The sequence below is a fragment of the Canis lupus genome, chromosome 17 (genome assembly GCF_048164855.1).
Source record: "Canis lupus baileyi chromosome 17, mCanLup2.hap1, whole genome shotgun sequence".
NCBI classification, from domain to species: Eukaryota; Metazoa; Chordata; class Mammalia; order Carnivora; family Canidae; genus Canis; species Canis lupus.
In genome coordinates, this window is record NC_132854.1 from 61,047,241 (window position 1) to 61,066,352 (window position 19,112).

At 46.6% G+C, this 19,112-nt stretch overlaps 1 protein-coding gene and 1 long non-coding RNA gene across 7 annotated transcripts in view; one reads left to right on the forward strand and one right to left on the reverse strand.

Annotated features, from left to right (window-relative positions):
- The window catches only part of WDFY2 (WD repeat and FYVE domain containing 2), a 162,222-nt gene that overhangs the window by 42,521 nt on the left and 100,589 nt on the right, over positions 1–19,112 (forward strand). The window lies entirely within an intron of this gene.
- LOC140608237 (uncharacterized) lies at positions 8,960–17,732 on the reverse strand. 2 transcript variants are annotated; one of them, XR_012010270.1, is made up of 4 exons: positions 17,416–17,732; positions 16,402–17,297; positions 15,748–16,086; positions 8,960–15,204 (listed from the first exon to the last, which is right to left on the reverse strand). It is a non-coding gene; the product is annotated as an uncharacterized lncRNA (long non-coding RNA). The 2 variants fall into 2 exon arrangements; XR_012010269.1 differs by lacking the exon at positions 8,960–15,204 and having other exon boundaries at positions 15,293–16,086.

The window sequence follows — 19,112 nt, forward strand, 5'->3', positions numbered from 1 at the left end:
GGCTGCTCAGCCAACTGAGCCAACTATGTCTACACCCCTGTAGATTTTCTAGTTTCTTGAATTCCTTATTCTAACTTATTTTTTTCAATTGCTTGTATGTCCTCCCTTCCTTGAGAATTTTCTTTCCAGAGGCACCTGGGTAGTAGATCAGTCTGTTGAGCATCTGACTCTTGATTTTGGCTTAGGTCATGATCTCAGGTCATGAGATCCAGCCCCACGTCAGGCTCCGCAGAGGGAGCCTGCTTGGGAGTCTCCCCTCTCTCTTTGCCTCCCTCCCCCCCAAAACAAAACTTTTTCCCCAGAAAGGGTCTATGGAAAGTGTATTTTTTTCTTATGTATTATATGTTTTTAATTTCTTATATTTCTTATGTATTTTTAAATATTTCTTAGCTTTCTAATAATAATAGTACATAATTTAGCTAAGTCTAGACTTCTTAGGTCACTGTCTCTTCCCTTCAGAGTCCTGTAAGTCTTACTCCACCGTCCTTTAGTGGTTAGTGCGGTGGATGAGAAGCTTGATGTTTATTTCATTCATGTTCCTTTTTATTGTTGTTAATAAATCTTGGTGGAGGTTCAAATGTCTTCATTTTTCTCCCAGCATTCAGAAATTTGGGGATGTGTGGCTCTTTCATGATGAATTCTTCCAAGCTCTGAATGGATAATTTCAGTCTTAAAAACTGACTTTTAAGTTCTGTTTTTTCACCCATTATTTGCTTACTTACTATTTCTCCTTTACACAACCATTATTTCTTCCTGGTTCATTTTCTCTTTCAGTATTTCAATCATGCACATATTAGAGCTTCTGGATCTGTTATTCTAGAGCTGTCTTTTCTTTTAGATTTATTTATTTATTTATTTATTTATTTATTTATTTAGAGAATGCACACGTGTGAGCAGGGGGGAGGAGCCAGAGGAGAGGGTGAGAGAACCTCAAGCAACTTGTGCTGAGTGTGGAGCCTGGAGCCCGTCGTAGGGCTCAATCGTGACCTGAGTTGGCTGCTTACCCGACTGAGCCCCCCAGGAGCTGTCTCTTCACTAGTAGTTTCCAGTTTTTCTGCCTTTCCCTGTGAGTTTTGGGAGATCTCACTGAGCAGCTACATGTCTGCAGGTTCCCCTTGGTTTTCTGTGGTGGCCAGTCTGCATTTCACTGCCTGTTTTTTAGGCCTCCAGTTCCACCTTTTGTCTTCGACTTCTATTCCTTGTTGCTCCTTTTCACCTCTCACCCTTCTGACATTTGTAGCAGTGATTCACTGTTCTTTTGGATCTTAACCGAGAATGTAAATTTTAAGATTTGTAAACCTGTCTTTTTTCTTGCAGTTGCCCAAATTATTCAGATTATTCTACTTGTCTTAAAATATCGGAGTCTTTTCTCCCATCTCCTTTGCCAGCTTCTCTGTTGGCTCCTCTGCCAAGTGCAGTCTGGTCTGTTCAATATTGGTAACTGAAATATGCTTTGTCAGGGGTTGTGTAGGTCATTGTTCAGTTCTTTTCATCATAGGCAGAAATCGGGGAAAGCTGGATGCATTGTACTTTCTCATCAGCAGCCCGGGTCCCAGTGGTCTGTGTGGGGTAGGGATGGAGAGTGGGCAGTGGGAGACAGCTGCAGGGCGGAGTACCCCTTTGTTGAGGAACAGTCTCCCTTTTGTGCTGCACTGGCAGCTCTAGGCCGACTGGAGTAGTTTCCCTGCCCCCTGAATAGCTGCGTGGCCTGGCACCCAGGCAGGAGCTCCAGCACAGCCCTTTGTCCCCGCTGGTCTTGCTTCCAGCCTCTGCTCCAGTTCACGAGCTCTTCACACCATCTGGAGAGGGGCCCCGGGTGGACTTGGGCCCTCTGCGTAGTGGAAGCTTAAGAGTTTAAGTTGAGCCCCCTCCTGGCCTTGCTGGTCAACATTGGGCCCCTTGTTTAACCCTCTGAAGCCAGCTTACCGGTGGATGTGATAATATTGAAATTTGTCGACAGCTTGAGGCGCTTCATTGGCCTTCGAGCTCTCAGTAGCTCGTGAATGGCAGCAGCTTTGTTGCTAATGCTGTTCCAGGGACTGGCTGCTGGTTGGGCTCTCCTGCCTCTGCTGACTCCTCAGGGGTTCACGTTTGTGGATGGGTCTCTTAGCTGGCCAGTTGGCGGTGAAGAATGCTCCTTACGGAGTTAGCTGGGTCATTTTCACAAAAAGTGATGAGAAAAGGGAGTTGTATGCATCATACTGGTTCCAGGTGCTCACATGTAATTCTTTATTTTCTTTTTAAAGACCTATTTATTTGAGGGGGGGCGGGGAGAGTGCACGGTGCCTGTGTGAGCGGGAGAGGGGCAGAGGGAGAGGGACAGAGAATCCTCAAGCCGTCTCCCACTGAGCATGGAGCCTCCTGTGGGGCTGCTAAGATCATGACCCGAGTTGAAATCAAGAGTTGGACACCTAAAGGACTGAGCCACCAGGCACCCCTCACATGTAATTCTTTAAACCAGTGCGATTTGTTTTAATAAATGGTGTGAGGTAAGGGTCCACTTTTCTGGAAAGAAATAATTAGGGTAGCAGCTTTTATTGTATAATTTAACTTTCCTCCATTATTTTTAATAACTTGTTAGAGTGCTCATTAATATATATGCTTGAATCTGTTTCTGGGCTTTTATTTTTTTCCACTGGCCAGTCTATTTAATTGCTATCATGCCATGATATTTGAATCTTTCTTTCTTCAGTGGTAGGATTAGTTGTTAAGAGCATGGGGTTTGGAGACAGGCTGCCAGGGTTTGAATCCTGGCTCCTTTTATTCCTAAGGGCTTAAGTAAATTACTTAACCTCTGTGTACCTCAGTGTTATAATCTTGAACACGGATATAGTGTAAAGCTTAAATAATTGTCATCAAGTAACTAAAACTGAGCCTTGGTTAGTATAGTGCTCCCTAAATGTTGTTATTATTACATCTCAAATCTTTTACCATATACAACACAGATTTTTTTAGTTTTGAGTCCACCTTTTAAAACTGGAGATCAAAAAACTGTAAAAGATTCTCTTCTTCATGATCTTCTTTCCTCTTATTTCTAAGCAGAGATGTGGCTTCAATTCTATAAATAAAAGCACCAAGAACTCATAGTGTAGTCTTGCAAAGTCCTGGAGTGTGTTTTTGAGAAAGAGTGAATAAAAACCTGCCTCTGGGCTCTTGAGGGCTGGGACCCCATCTATACCCTCTTAGTATAGTACCAGTCCTGGTTTGAAATACGTACCTGCTGCATGCTTTCCAAAATGAAGGAGAAGTAATACTTTAGTCACTCATTCATTCATTTATTTAAGATTTTATTCATTTACTCATGAGAGACAGAGATGCAGGCAGAGGGAGAAGCAGGCTCCATGCAGGGAGCCCGACGTGGGACTCGATCCCAGGACTCCAGGATCCCTCGACCGAAGGTGGCACTAAACCTCTGAGCCACCCGGGCTGCCCTACTTTAGCCTTTTAATAAACAAGAGTTTAAAAAAATACCATGAGGGGCGCCTGGGTGGCTCAGTCGGTTGAGCATCTGACTTCGGCTCAGGTTATGGTCTCAGGGTCCTGGGATCCCGCACTCAGCAGGGAGTCTACTTGTCCCTCTCCCTCTGCCCCTCCCCTTGCTCATGCTCTCTCTCAAATAAAATCTTTAAAAAAAAATAATGAAACTGGGTTAGAGTCGATTAAACTTTTTCACATTTGCAATACGAGTGGAAAAGCCTGATCTTTCTCAAGATATTCAGTGCCAGGAAATAAATTTAGTGGAGCAAGGAGATTTTGTTGGTTAAAGCATTTTCGGTGTACTGATCGAAGTGGTCGGATGTGTTATGATTGGATGAAGTGGATTTTGTCCACACTGACAAGGCGCAGGTGGAGAAGCCCCATAGGAAGCCCTCGTTCTTTTCAGGGGCCTAAGAGGAGTTGGGAGAGAAATGAAGAAGTGGTGGTGGTATTCTGTGCCAGCCTGTAAGGGTCGCGGCCCCAAGAGGCTGAGAGGCCTTGCCTGAACAGCTCGCGGTCTGGTCTGTCTCGCGGCCTCTGGGCCTGCTAGACCTGCCTCAAGTGCTGTGCAAGGGGCTGTAAATGCCCACCGGCCGATTTCTTTGCTTTCTGTCGTCTGTTACTAACAGTGAACATTTCACCAGGCTTCCTGCATGTCCCCTTCTGGGCGCACAGTCTGCTCTGCTCCGAGAGGCCAGACGGCCTCAGAAATAAGGTGGAGGTGAGGGAGACGAGGGAGACGGAGGCTTCCAGGTCAGGCTGCCCGGAGGCCTCCGGGTCTTCCCTTCACCCGCTGGGGCCCGGGGGTGGGGGGGGGTGGGGGGTGGGGGGTGGGGGGGGTGGGTTCGGCGAGTGCACACTGCAGCTCCTCACCTCTGAAATGGAGATGAAAACAGGATCCCCACCCCCCCCAAAGCAAGTGAAGAACAATGTCTCTTATGTAAGCGATGCCCAGATGGTGGCACCCTAGTTTGGGCTGTAGTAACAAATTCCCATGGATTGGGTGGTGTTCCCGTGGCTTCGGGGCTGGAAGTCTGTGATCAGGGTGTGGAGGAGGGTCGGGCTCGGGGTAAGAGCCTTCTCCTGGTGTGTAGATGTCTGTCCTCTTGGACCCTTACGTGGAGGAAAGGTGGTGTTTCTTCCCAGGGCGCTATTCACGAGGGCTCCACCTTCAAGACCTTATTCTCCCCCACAGGCCCCCCTCCTAACCCTAGCACATAGGAGGTTAGGTTCTGGCAGAGGGGGCAGCTGGCCTCCATGCTTGAGCGTCTGCCCTCGGCTCAGGGCGTGACCCTGGGTCCTGGGATCGAGTGCCGCCTCGGGCTCCCCACGGGGAGCCTGCTTCTCCCTCTGCCTGGGTCTCTGCCTCTCTGTGTGTCCCTCATGAATAAATAAATAAAACCTTAAGAAAAGGATTCTGACAGAGGAATTTGGGGAGGGACTTAAGCATTCAGTACCTAACAGTTATTATTCCTTCCACTACTCCTGCTGTTGCACTTTCTCAGCCAGCAGGAGAGCTGGAAGCTTTACTCTGACCATCCCCCCAGTCTCCATTGCTGTTTCGGGGTCCCATGTCCGACTTCTCCGACCCTGGGAGTGCCTGCATACCCTTTAATCTGGCTCGACTCTTTTTTTTTTTTTAATAATTTTTTATTTATTTATGATAGTCACACAGAGAGAGAGAGAGGCAGAGACACAGGCAGAGGGAGAAGCAGGCTCCATGCACTGGGAGCCCGACGTGGGATTCGATCCCGGGTCTCCAGGATCATGCCCTGGGCCAAAGGCAGGTGCCAAACCACTGCGCCACCCAGGGATCCCTGGCTCGACTCTTAATGGAAGGGATGCCTACTGGAAGTTTTTGATCTTTTTTACAATGTGATTGATGGGTGCCCACCTCTGTCATCCTTTATATATCAGGAAGCGCAACACGTATCTGTTGGGCAGTTGGTGATACTTGAAAAATTTCAGCTTTTGCTGGGCTTTGCTCCTTTTCAGGTTGCTGTGTTAGCTTCAGCTGCCTTCCGTAGCCTACATTTATGCATATGAATTACTCTAATAGACTCTGATTTGTAACTACGCTTTACATTTTGTATTTTGCAGTTATCTTAGTTATCTTGGCCATGGTTAACGGTTATTATCAGCAGACCTGTGGGCCGTGATCAGTGTGACTTGGGAAGTGCCATTTTCCTAAGAGAGAATTGACCTTGACCCACTTAGGCAAGATAGAAAACAGCCAGTTCTTTGGCTTTGTGTTCTTTTTAATCACAGAAACCAGAATCATTGCAGCAGTTACCCAGGCTCAGCTAATTGAAAGGACTCACAAGATTTCACAAAGTAAACTTACCTAAAGCTCTAGTAAAGACAGTGAGTACAACACAGCAGGAGGAGGAGAACGCAAGGCAAACGTCCAGGAGGTCTGGTACATCCCAGGTCCTTTTTCACGTGCACATATACTTTTTGTCTTTGCATCTTGAGCCTTCGGGAAACATGTGAGATGGTGTCGCCTGGACAGATAGATCAGTGGAACAGAGCAGAGTCCACAGAGAGAAACACACACATAGACAGTCAATTGATTTTTGACAAATTTGGTGGTGAAAGGATTATCTTTTCAACAAATGATGCTGGAACAATTGAATATGCACGTGTTGAAAAAATGACCCATGTCTCATACACTTATAAAATGAACACAGAATAGATCACAGACTTAAATGTAAAACCCCAAACCACAAAGCTTCTGGGAGAAATATAGGACAAAATTTTTGTGACCAGAATCTGGTCACAGATTTTGCAAAATCCCCAGGTTATTCTTATGCACATGAAAATTGGGAAAGGACCTGCCTATAAGGTGTGTTTTGAAGGTTGAGTACTAGTTATGTGGCGAAAAAGGAAGATGGGGGAGAAACAAACAAACGCTTCAGCAGAGGGTCAGCACATTCAGGGGATATGATGAGTGAGGGCATGGCTTTCACATAATAAGTTCACGCAAGAATTTTCACCACTGTGCAGTGAAATAAAAACAAAAAGGACAATATAATGAGGTTTTTATATCTAAAGTTAAATTTATTCAGATTTCAGAATTCTCAGATCATGCCCTTCTTAACTTTTCATAAAATGAAAGTGCTAGCAAATTGTAGGGGTTTTTTGTTTGTTTGTTTGTTTGAAATGTTTTTTCCTTGGCAAAATCAAAAGGTGACAACCCTATGTTTAACTCACCACCCTTTCAGTTTTAATTTTAATTTTTCTCCTGACCTATGAAATCCAACCAAGTTTGGCCATTAAGAGGAGTTGAGCAGAGTATTGGACAGCTGGGGCTGGAGGAGCAGACAGGGGTCAGGTTTTGGAGGACCTGGCAAGCTGTGCGGGTGGACTTGATCCCCACATCATGGAAGGCTGAGTCACAGTTGGAATTGCACGTTAGAAAGTTGACGTTAGAGGCGGGTGAAGGGAGCAGAGCAGAGTGGAGCAGGAGGCAGGAGACCAGGCCGGAGGCTCTTGATGTATCATTGGGAGTGTGACAAAGGCCGCCTGATAGAGCAGAGCCAGGACAGACTCCACTTACTACAGGTGGAATTGACAGGAATTAACAATCTAGTGGGCAGAAGAGGTAATTTTACATTAAATTATTGTTTGACTTTGAATTTAGTATGCCCAAACTAGTGTGAGTCAGCGCTGTACTCAAACCTCTTAAAAGGATTGATTTAAATGACTATGGAGTGGAGTGATTGAGCATCTGTGCAGTGTAGTCCCTCAAAGACAAAGAGAAACTCATTAAAATGAGATCAGAGAGTTAATCCATCTTCACACTTAAGTACCCATTCATGAAAAGCTACACTGTGTGAATCAGAAAATGCTGATTTCATTCATTTTATTACGTATGTAATGACTTGGGAGAATGCGTGGCTAGTAAAATACTGGGTACTGCTAAGCTTTTTGAATGTTTATTTTTGCAGGGATTAACTCAATACTGCTGCATATTATGTAGCGTAATAATTTACATATCATGCTTGCTTTACAGAATGGCTTCTGGTGGAAGGGTCTCTGATTTGTCTGCCTTTAGCTCAAGATCCCTAGGAAATTCTTAGGAATTTCAGAATCTTTTTGGAAGTCAATGAATTCTTGAAAAGAAATTTAGGAAATGATTTTGTTTCTACTATTACTTTTACCTGACTTCTCCAACAAAAATATAAACGAGTGTTGACTAATAAACAAGGTTCTGTTTCTCTGGCTTCCCTGTGCTTTTAATGAGTTTGCTTGTAAGCTTTTTTGTTGGTGTGGCTTACTTTTAAGCCTGTTTTTCAAGGAAGGTCAAGATACACTGATTTATTTCCAGACTTTTACAGACTGTTCAACCAATGCATAAACAAATTTGGCTGTTTGTAGGTTCATCTACACTGCATTTTGATACATCAAGGATATTCTGTGGGAGCTTATGTGAGAGGTTCACTATGGGAGGAAAGTTAATATGATTTTGATTTATGGGATTTATTAACATTCATGAGTTTACATTATGTATCTCAAAAACCCACAGGAAGGGAGGTTGATTATAGGAGGAGCGGGTATCTATACTGTGGTGTTTCAACAGAACATGAAATTTTCCAACCATTCATGCTAAACCATCACTTTATATCAAGCAAAATTATGGAGGTTTATTTGACCTGGCAAAGTAAAGATGTAGTCTCATTGTCTTTTTTATTTTCCCATTTTATACCTCCTATATATTCCCACAAAGCATATCTGATATGTTTAAAATTTGTGAGAAATATGATTAGTCTTAGTTACTTCATAAAATAGGCTAGATTTTAAGGGCTTTTATGATTCCATCTAGAAATTCACTACCTGTCTCTTGTCATAAGGGAGAGCAGATGGATGTTCAAAATAATGTAGATTATTTAATATGGAATCTGAATACTTTTATGCCATTTAGTGTTTCCCAGTAGTGAGGAGAATTTAATCTCCTAATGAAATATGTTTAAGCACTGCAGAAAATAGACATTTTCATCCACTCTGCTAACTTCAAAGCAGTCCATATGCTATTGTCTCCCTTATCATTTACATGTGCTACTATAATTTATGTATTGAGAATATTTAACAGGAGAACTTTAAAAGTTTTCTAGCAGGATTATTCTGATATTTTGTATTGATTTCTTTTGGGCATATGTGCCAGGTAATTGCCTCAGCTGTTAACACCTTTCAAAGCATGACTTTTTCTAGTTTGGTCATTCATTTTAGAGACCCAGAAATTGTTTGTTAACCGTTTTTCTAGAAATAAAACGTGTTTCATTCGTGAACTTTTTATTAACACCAACACAGGCTGTTAAACCAACTCAGATTGCCAACTGGATGACAAAAGTGTTTAGTACCACTTGAATTAATATCCACTACTGTTTCTTTTTCATAATTCCTCTGTGCTTAAAGGAGGCTATGCCTATCTGTTACATAGTTATTTTTACATATATATAAATATATATATATGTTACGAGTTATATATGTATATATGTTACGAGTTAAGGCCTCAAGATTTTTTAAAGGATATTTTATTTCTTTAAAAGATTTGTTTATTTTGAGAGGGAGAGAGTATGAGGGTGAGCAGGGGGAGGGGTAGAGGGAGAGAAGCAGACCCCCACTGAATGCAGAGGCTGATGAAGAGTTCAGGACCCCGAGATTAGGACCTGAGCCGAAACCAAGAGTCAAGATGCTTGACCGACAACCAGCCAGGTGCCCCAAGACCTCAAGATTTTTTGTTTAAAGATTTTATTTATTTATTTGAGAGAGTGAGAGAGATCACAGAGGGAGAAGGGGAAGGAGAAGCAGACTGGCCACTGAGCAGAGAGCCCGGAGAGGGGCTCAATCCCAGGACCTGAGATCATGACTGGAGCCGCAGGCAGATGAGGCTAACTGAGCCACCTGGTGCCCCCCAAGACCTCAAGATTTTTAAGAATAATTTATCTTGGACAATTTCAACATATACAACACATGAAAATAATGATGATACCCATCATCCAGCTTCAGTGATCAACCTTCTGCCAATCTTGTTTCATGTATCTCTCCACTCCCTGCTTTGGGGTTTTGGGATTCACTTCATTCATTCATTCATTCATTCATTCATTTATTTGGCTCCATGCCTGATGTGGGGCTTGAACTCATGACCCTGAAATTAAGAGCCCGCCCCGTGCTCCTCTGGGATTCACTTTAAGTGAACTTTAGATTACTGTATCATTTTACCTGTTAATCCTGTAAGTGATAACTTGTTCCACATTCCGCAGTGCTGCTATGGAGGGCTAAATTAATAATAACTTCTTCATATCCTTGAGCATGTTCAAATTTCCCTAATTAGAACATATATTTTTTATATGTGTTTATTCAGACCACTATCCAAACAAGGTTTACATGGTGTGTTTAAGACAGTAGGCCTTTTTTTTTTTTTTTTTTTTTAAGATCTAATTATTTGAGAGAGAAATCAAGCACACAAGCAGGAGGAGCAGCAGGCAGAGGGAGAGGGAGAAGCAGGCTCCCCGCTGAGCAGGGAGCCTGAAGCGATACGGGGCTCCATCCCAGGACCTGGGATCATGACCTGAGCCAAAGACAAATGTTTAACCGATTGAGCCACCCAGGTGCCCAAGATAGCAGGCTTTCTTTTTTTTTTCTTTAAGATTTTTTATTTATTCATGAGAGGCACAGAGAGATAGAGAGGGGCAGAGGCACAGGCAGAGGGAGAAGCAGGCCCCATGCAGGGAGCCTGACGTGGGACTCGATCCCGGGTCTCCAGGATCAGGCCCTGGGCTGAAGGCGGCACTAAACCGCTGAGCCACCCGGGCTGCCTGAAAGTAGGCTTTTATTTTATTTTATTTTTTTAAATTTTTATTTTTTATTTTTTATTTTTTTTAAGTAGGCTTTTAATGTGACTTTTCCCACGATCTTGCTCTGTAATTTTGATCAAATTGTTTGATTCTCTAGACCCCCAGCACCTGCAGACATTCACTAGAAATGATGGTACTTTGCTTTACTCACCTTAGGGTATTTTGTAAAGGATAAAGAGAAGTAGGGTAGGGCAGGCAAAAAGGATGGACTTTATATTTTCTGCCCTGCTTTAATTTTGTTAATGGAATGATTGGGAATGTTAATGATTCCCAAAATCATGTCTTGCTTAACTTGTTGGGTCCATATTTTCATGGAGCATTTCTAGTCACCGTCGAAATACAAGAGGTGGTGTTGAAAAGCATGCATATGGCATGTTTCTTATGAGAACATGGACAGCAGAGAAAAGTGGTTATGATCTAATGATGGATGACTGGATTCCTGTTTTCTCTAACATTACCACATGCATTTTTAGAGAATATTTTCTTTGCTTGAAGTTCTAGGACATGAGGGAAATGGGAGCATAACTGAGTTATAGTCGTAATCTGATCAGTTATCTAGGAAAGGAAATGATAACTTTTAGGTGCCTGGGTGACTCAGTCGGTTACGCATCTGCCTTTGGCTCAGGTCACCATCTCAGGCTCTTGTCCTGCTCAGCGAGGAGTCTGCTTCTCCCTCTCCCACTACTCCGTCCCCCTGCTCATTCTCTCTCTTTTTCTGTCTCAAATGAATAAGTAAAAAGTCTTAAGAAAAAAAAAAAGGAAAGGAAATGATAACTTTTGATCTGACCTGGGCTCATTTCCCACCATTGATTATCTTCTTCATCTTAGAATTGACATTTTTCAAAATTTCTCTAAGAGGCTAAGCCCTTATCTCTCAACTCTTCCCTTTTACCCCTTCTCTGTATTATTCCCTTCTAATTATACATTATGTAAGAGCTTCTCATTCTAATCTTTTTTATTCTTTCATGTTTTTAAACTTTTAATATTTTCCATATCATTGTGTTCTGTTAGGATTGTCTTGTAGAGTGTTTTTCATTTATCTCTCTTTTTTTAAAGATTTTATCTCTTTTTTTCTTTTTTTTTTTTTTTTTTTTTGGCTTTTAAAAGACTTTACTGGGGAAACGTACAGGGGTGGGGACCGTCCGCGGAGACCTCTCCGGTCGCTGTCCTCCATCTCTCTGGGCAGTAGCCATCCCCAGGGGCCCCTGCTCAGAAGCATCAGATCAGTTTTGGCAGGGGCCTTAAAGATTTTATTTCTTTATTCATGAGACACACACACACACACACAGACACACACACACACACACACACACAGAGGTAGAGACACAGGCAGAGGGAGAAGCGGGCTCCCTGCAGGGACTTGATCCTGGGACCTCCGGGGTCATGCCCTGAGCCAGAGGCAGACGCTCCACCGCTGAGCCACCCAGGCGTCCCTCATTTATCTTTTAGTTTATAAATCCTCTCTTTGATTGTATCTAATCTGTTCCATTTGTCTATTGAAATTTTTACTTCAGTAATACATTTTTTTCATTTTCAGAAGTTGTTTTTTTCAGTCCACTTACTGTCTTCATTTTTTAACCTCTTACTTTTGAAACACAGTAAATGTAGTTATTTTATATCTCTTTCTGATGATTTTAGTATCTGAAGTCTTTATTGGTCCCTTTTTTGCTCTGTAATTTTTGTTGGTTCTCACTCTGATACCTAGTTTCCTGGTGGGTTTTATTTTTAAAAACTGGATCCATTCATTTTCCTTAGAACCTCACCTGGGGAAAGTTTTTCAGGTGTCCTTGAAAGTGAGTTCCTCTGTAAGACTTGCTTTTGCTTCTATGGTTGCCTGAGGACATCATAGATTTAGGACCACTTATTAAATTCTCCATTAGAGAATAAGTTTGTACTGGATGTTTCATGAGGGTCAGCTTGTGGAGAACAGCTTTATTGATTGATTGATTTTTAGGTAGATAAGTTTCCTTACTGTCCCATCTCTGCATGGGGAGATTTATTTCTTATAAACTCTTGCACCCAGGGTGTAGCGTTTGGAATCCTTAAATAAGGTTTCTTACTAGACTCCCCCTGTCGTTTAGGCCTAGACCTTTTCTCCTATAGCCCACACCAGTGTGACAATGAAATGGATACTTGGGATCTACAGGGTCCAGCAGAAGTTCTTAAAGTTAAAAACATTACAGTTAAAAAGTGCTAAGAACTCCCTTATTAGAATTTTGGGGATCTGCAGATCCCTCACTTTTAAACAGGTTTTAAAGTAACAACAATAAAAAGAAAACCACCTTCTGCTGAATTGCAGCCAGCGTTTGCGTTAGTCGGAAAGGTCTTTCTGCGTCTATTCTGCAGTCGTGCTGAAAGTCGGTGCGGTCCTCCAGCTTCTCTTTCTGGAAAAGTTAGTTGCCTTTTTGAGGTTTTCCCTGTTTTTCCAACGTGGGGAGTAACCGAGGCGCAGTCTGCCGTCGTCAGCTGTGGGGCTCCCCGGGCTGGAACCGTTGCGGCCACCCCCGGCTCTGTGTCCGGCCCGTGGCTGCTGTGCGGCCGCTCGAGGCCTCCCGGGGTGTCGGCCCGGCCCAGGCTGCTGCGCCGCCAGAGCCCTGTTCTGAGGCCCCCGTTCTGTAAGCGTGCCCTCCCACACGGCTCAGAAGCTCTGCTTTGTGCCCTTTATCCCTGGACGCCGAGCCTGATTCCTGCAGCCCGAGTCCCAGGTGCCCGTGCATCCTGCAGGGGAGCCTCTGCCCCTCCGTGGGGGAGTGGCCGCGTGAATTCCTGTCCTGTGTTCCCGGCAGGGATGCCCTGTCCTGGCCCTCCCGTGGCCGCATCTTTGGCAGCTCTGTGAAGGTTACACTTTCAGAGAGGTAGCCTGTTTCTTTTTTAAAAACTAAAAAAAAAAAAAAGAGTTTTTAATGTGGTAAAATAGACATAACAACATTTACCATTTTACCATTTTTAGGTGCACAGTTCAGTGACACCGGGGACATCCACAGTGTTTTGCGACCATCCCTACTGTCCGTTTCCCAAATGCAAACTTCATGCCCATTAAACAGTAGCCTCTCCTCCCAGCTCTGCTTTATTTTCCAGGGTGTAAGACCCTTGGCCATTTGGCTATAGGCGGCCTCCCTGGGAGGGAGCAGGGCATGTGCTACGGACTCGGAGCAGGGGCAGCCAGGGCACCTCTGAGTCACTGCTCGTGCGTTCACTGTTTCATTAGGTCCCTGTTGAGCATCGGTCAGTGGTGTGCGGTGACGACGGACCATGCCCGCCTGCTGTGTGGACGGCCAAGAACACTACTTCAGTCTCTTGTTCCTCTAGTGATTCCGCCCGTATTCCTCCTGGTGGGGGTAGCGATGAACACTCTCATGTTGTTGAATCGCTCAGACTGACAGTTCACAGCTTGTTCCCCTGTCTCTTTAGCCTGTGAGGGCCTCTGGCTGAGGAACAGGTAGCCCTGCTGCTCCCCAGTACCCCATCCAGCTTCGCCTTCTGGTGCTCTCCTCGGCCGCCCTCTGGGTTACACTTCACCACTGCACTGGGCACATGTTCGCTTTTTTCTCTTCTCTTTCCTGTTCTTTGTCCTTTCTTCTATGTATTTACATGACCTTTTCCAAGCATGACCTTCTCTGCGCTAAGTACTACATATTAAATATATAAAAGTGTTATAGGTATTTAAAAAAATCAAAGGTAAAAAAGGTAAATCAAAGGTTTTTACCTTTTACCTTTTTTATTTTACCAAAAATAAAAATTTTTTGAAGTTCTCCTAGAATTCCTTGACTTGCTAACTAGCATTAACAGGCCATGTGACTGCTCGGACGCTGGCAAGGTGGCTCCGGAGCTTCCTTCCGCCCAGGAGTCTGGCAGGCTTGCCGGGAGAGTCCCGCTAACACAAGAGAGCGGAGGTGCAGGTCACAGCGGTGAGAGGTGAGAGGGAGGGGGCCTGGGAACCCTAAAGCCCACAGCTACGCAAAGGCGGGGAGCTGTGCTCCAACATCAGCCACAAAGAGCTGAACCGAGAATCAGAATCTACAAAGCCAGGCTAGAATGCAAGGAAACTAGTTGCAGACCCAGAGTAGTGCCTAATAGTAATGAAACCCCTCGGAATTAAGTCCTTGTGGGGGCTTCTTTCTCTCGAGGCCTTAGTCTTGATCGCAAAGCCAGTAATTCCGTGTGTTTTGTGTGCGTGTGTAATTTCTCACCTGCTGTTTACGTCTGTTTCACCTCATTTTGAGACTTCATTTTATAGGTTTTAAAAAACAAGAAGATACTGCTACTTGATTGTGCTGTTTAGAGTTCTGAGTTGTGAAGGCTCATGTGACCTCTGGTTTGAGGGAGGGGCCCAGCCAGTCCCGACGCGGCGGGGTGTCAGCAGCGTGCAGCACCCCTCCTGACGCACCTGACCGCCAGCACCCAGGTGGCTGGTTGTTTTGAAGCAGAGCTCCAGGTGGTGAAGTTAGGGGCGCCCCGGGGTCCGTGCTTGGGCACTGTTGCTCGGGCAGCGGCGGGCCTGGCGTGCAGCTGCCTGCAGGGTGGTGGGGAGCCTGAGCCCCACCGCAAGCCCCAGCGTCCTGGGGCCTTGGCCGCGCAGCCAGTGTGGCAGGCGATGCGCGTGCTGTACTCCCCACGTGTGATCGGGATGCATATGATGAGACTCTAGTCTGTTTTATTACAAATAATCCTAGAGGAATGGCTGTAAAAAAAATCCTTTAGGTATGTTTTCCGAGAGTTTCTGCAACATTACTTGCATTTTCCACCTTTAAACAAGTCACCGTGAAAACTACCAAAAGTTGTTGACGGACGTCCCGTTGCTTCCAGTTCCTCTGTCCGTCGGCGGGTCGCGGGGGCTGCCTTCGGTTTGTACTGAGCTGCAGTGTGCGACCTGTGGGGAGAGTACTCCCTGGAAATTCAGGGTCGGCCTCCCTCGGCTCCCAGCCCCGGCCCCCCCCCCCCCCCCCGCCCCCCAGGCACTTCAGCGGTGGCAAAAATAACCATTGTCCCCTGGGAAATGGAGCTCATTGCTATGGTAACTAATGAAGGTTGCATCATTCTAGGGCACATTTTTAAAAGCCTGAATTTCAACATGGGTAGACGCCTCGTCTTATTTTATTCAGTAGCTTAGCAACCTGTGGTATACTGTTTGTCACCGCCCCCGGTCTTCCTCCTTCTCTCAGAGAACTGACCTATATAGATAGTTTTTTATTATGGGCACGTTCGCACTGTGAATTTGGTTCTGTTCTTGGGTATGTTTATGACGACTTTATTTTGTGGACCAAAACTCAGGCCCCATGCTGTGTCTGAGAAGCGAGGCTGTTTGTTCTCCGTGTGGGGCGCCCTCGCCCGGTCTGCGACCTCCTGCGCGCTGCACCCCTAATTGTTGCTGTTGCTCTGCGTTTGTCCTTGGTCCTCTCTCCCCCTCACTCACCAGCGGCTTAGCTCTCGCCTGTGTGCTGGTGGCTTCCCGACGCTGGGCTCCGGCTCAGGCCTCGCCCTGGACTCCAGGTGGCCGCCGGTGCCGGCTCGGGAGGCCCAGCTGGAGCACCCCGGGCGCAGCACGTTCAGGGAGCAGCCAGCATTGCCTGCTGGAGCGATCTTCGCCACAGGGGCCGCCCCTCGTGCAGCTCCCCACACGCAGTCAGCCCCGAGTCTGCATGCTTCCCTCCTGCATGCTCTACCGTCTCCTTCTTCTCTTCTCCTTTTAGGCCTGGCCTCCTGGCTGGCCGGCCCGGTTGCTTCAGGATAAGCAGGTTTTCTCCAGGCTTCCCTAAACAAACAAACAAATTGTGGTTTTCTGACTGGCACGAGGCCTTCAGTGGCTCCCCGCAGTCCTCAGGGTAAAACCCAGACTCAGGAGGGCGGCCTCCTGCCCGCCCCATTGTCCAGCTCGCATCCCATCACCCCCACCTGCGCCCCTGCTGCCCTTGCCGCCGTCCTCAGGTGCCCCCGTCACCCCCACCCCCAGTCCTGCACCCCAGACACCGTCCCCTGGGGACGCTCACACCTCCTGACCCAGGCCCCATGTCAGGGCTCGAAGCCCCGCGTGTTTCCTGACCAGCGTGGCGTCTCCCCCAGCTCCTACCTGGCTGGGCTGCAGTGCCGCGTGGGGAGCTTCTGGAACATTGGTGGCGCGGGGTGGTCTCTGTGGTTCCAGTGCGTTTCCTATACGCGGGCCTCGTGGGCACCTACTAGGTGTTTGTGAATGAATCGGAATGTTGTAAATGCACTCGTGAGCCACGGGGCAGACCCCTCACTACTGGATTTCAGCAGTCGGGAAATCCGGATGGTGGACGTCTCTGCAGCTCCTCGCCTCCGTCTAAGTGGACTCGCCAGGACCGCTGGAGCTCAGAGCCAGGGTGTGCTTTCCCGGGAGGATGGGGTGGCCGGCCACACGCACCTGTGCGCACGGTCTGTTCAGCAGCGGCTGTGGGCTGTGGAACCCCGTGGCCGGCTCACGTAGACGAGCGCCGCTGGAGAGCAGAAAGTCAAGTGTGGGCTGCAGTGTGGGACCCTCCCCAGGGGAGCAGTGGGCTTCGCTGCTGGAGCAGCGCCTGAGCTCCATGTGGTCATGTTGGCTGCTGCCGCAGGCAGGAGGCGGCCACACCTACCCCATGAAGGCTGCGTGGAGGCAGTGCCGGGTGCCCTTCCCCTCCGTTTCTTTAGGTGCTGGCGGACTCAGGAGCCACAGATCCGCACCCATGACCCCCCAGCACAGTGTATGGATCGCTGGGTTTCAGGCCCGTGTCCTTGCTGCCACTCCGCACAAGGTCTCTGCAGGTGTGATCAGAACATCTCCTGGCAGTGGACAGTCGGGGTGGGTGGCAGGGAGGAACTCGTGACCGATCCCCTTGATGTGTTAGGAATGACGAGCCCACGCTTGGGCCTGGTGTGGAGCTCGGCCCTGGGCAGACGCCAGTGGGACTAAAGACGATGCCGTCCCCGATGGTGCGGAGAACTCAGCCGAGGAGCAGCCTAGTCCTGAGCAGGGTGGGGTTCTGATAAATATTACAGTGCACCGACCTCTGCTTTCACCTTAAAATAGAAGCAAAAGAAGAACTTTTTTTGGTTTAAGGGTAATATTTAAAATGATTCTTACCTGTTGAAATGTGGTCAGCTGTGTCCAGTATGGACCAGGAGAGGCAGCCGCCTCCGCGCTGCAGACCCGCTGCGGGGCCTTGTCTTACTAGTTTTGAGATGAGAATTTCTCCCCTCCCTGGCTGCCCTGACTGCGAGCGGGAGAGGAGGAGCTGGGAGGAGAGGACCGGCCTGGCGCGGGGGCAGCCGCCTGGCACCGTGTGTCTGGCACCGTGTGTCTGGCCCCGTGGGGTTGCCGGGAACCGGGGCTCTGTGTCGGGGTGAGTGCTGCGCCTCTGGCCTTCGGAGGCACCTGCATTCTTCTCCAGGACACTGACCTCTACTGGCTTAGCCTGACTCGCAATCACAGCTGAGTGTCTTTCTTGGATTTTTTTCAAGGAAAAAAATTTCCACTCACTATTAAAGTCTTTTTATGCTGCTTTAAAAATATAATTTGCCAAGAAATTAGTACCTATAGGCTTTGTATAGTGGAATTAACATTTATCTAGGAAATTTGCATTTATCTGGGGGAATTCCTAGCTATCCAAATTTTACTTTTGACCTTTAGGATGTAGTGCTTTTTTTTTTTTTTAAAGTTTTTAACTGTTATTATACCTCTAAAGATAAGGGAACAAACATTTTTATAGTTTTTTTTTATTTTATTTATTTATTTATTTTTATAGTTTTGCTTTTATTGTAAAATTTATCAATTCTTGATATATGTTGGTGTAAGGAAGGCAATATATCTAGTGAAGAGAGCACAGAGTTTAAAATCACAGGTTTTGGTTCAGGCAGATTATTAGTTCAGGCAAATTGCTGAAATTCTCTGGGCCTTCTCACCTCTGAAGGGTGATTTGTTCACAGAGCTATTGTAAGGATTAACTATATACACAGAGTGTTTTGGGGGCTGTTGTTCCCGCAAAAATGTTTGTCACTACTATTAAAGTGAAAACTAACATTAGCCAGCCACCCTTTTGACCTATACAGCTGTTTAAAAAAATCTTAAAACAGACCTGTATTAGCTGTATTGTCATGTGCCTTTTCTACCGGGATTTTTAGAATCTCTGTTACTTAAGTGTCTGTCTATACATGCGTATCTGTGTAAGCTGAGAGTTTGTGCACCTGAAAGGCCAGGAGCGTTGGCTGCGGTGACATCGCGGTGCTCTACGACCTGGTGTGCGTGGTGGCGGAGCTGCCTTCAGCTCTGCTCTTCATGGAAGACGCTGTTCCACATCTGCAGTTATTTTAAACTCAGTATGTTGAAAATGAAACCTGCCCTGTTCTCCTGCCTTCCTGTCCCTGCCGTGCTGGGAGCAGTTTTGCATAGTGTGGTTGGGAGAGCGCAGCCTTTGGGGTTAGCCTGCCTGGGTCGTGGCTCCGTGTCCTGGGGCTCCCTGTGCTTCAGAGCCCTCCTCTCGGACAGGAGAGCCGTAGCTGTTGGGGTTGTTGGGAGGCCACGTATTGGAATTTTGTTGGCCAAACAGCCCCTTGAAAAGCCCAGCAGACTTCTTTTTGTTCGCTTACAGTGGTTTCCGTAGCCGATCACCTCTGCCCAGCAGCCTGTGTCGCTCCGGGTGTGTTGTCTTCCATTTACTGGCCCTCGCGCCCTGCCCATCCCTCCCAGGTCACCGTAAGCGCTGCAAGGGAGGCAGAGGAGAATGAGTCTAGCTTAGACAGCCAGCGTCTCTGCTGCCTTAGACCAACCTATTTTCATCCACC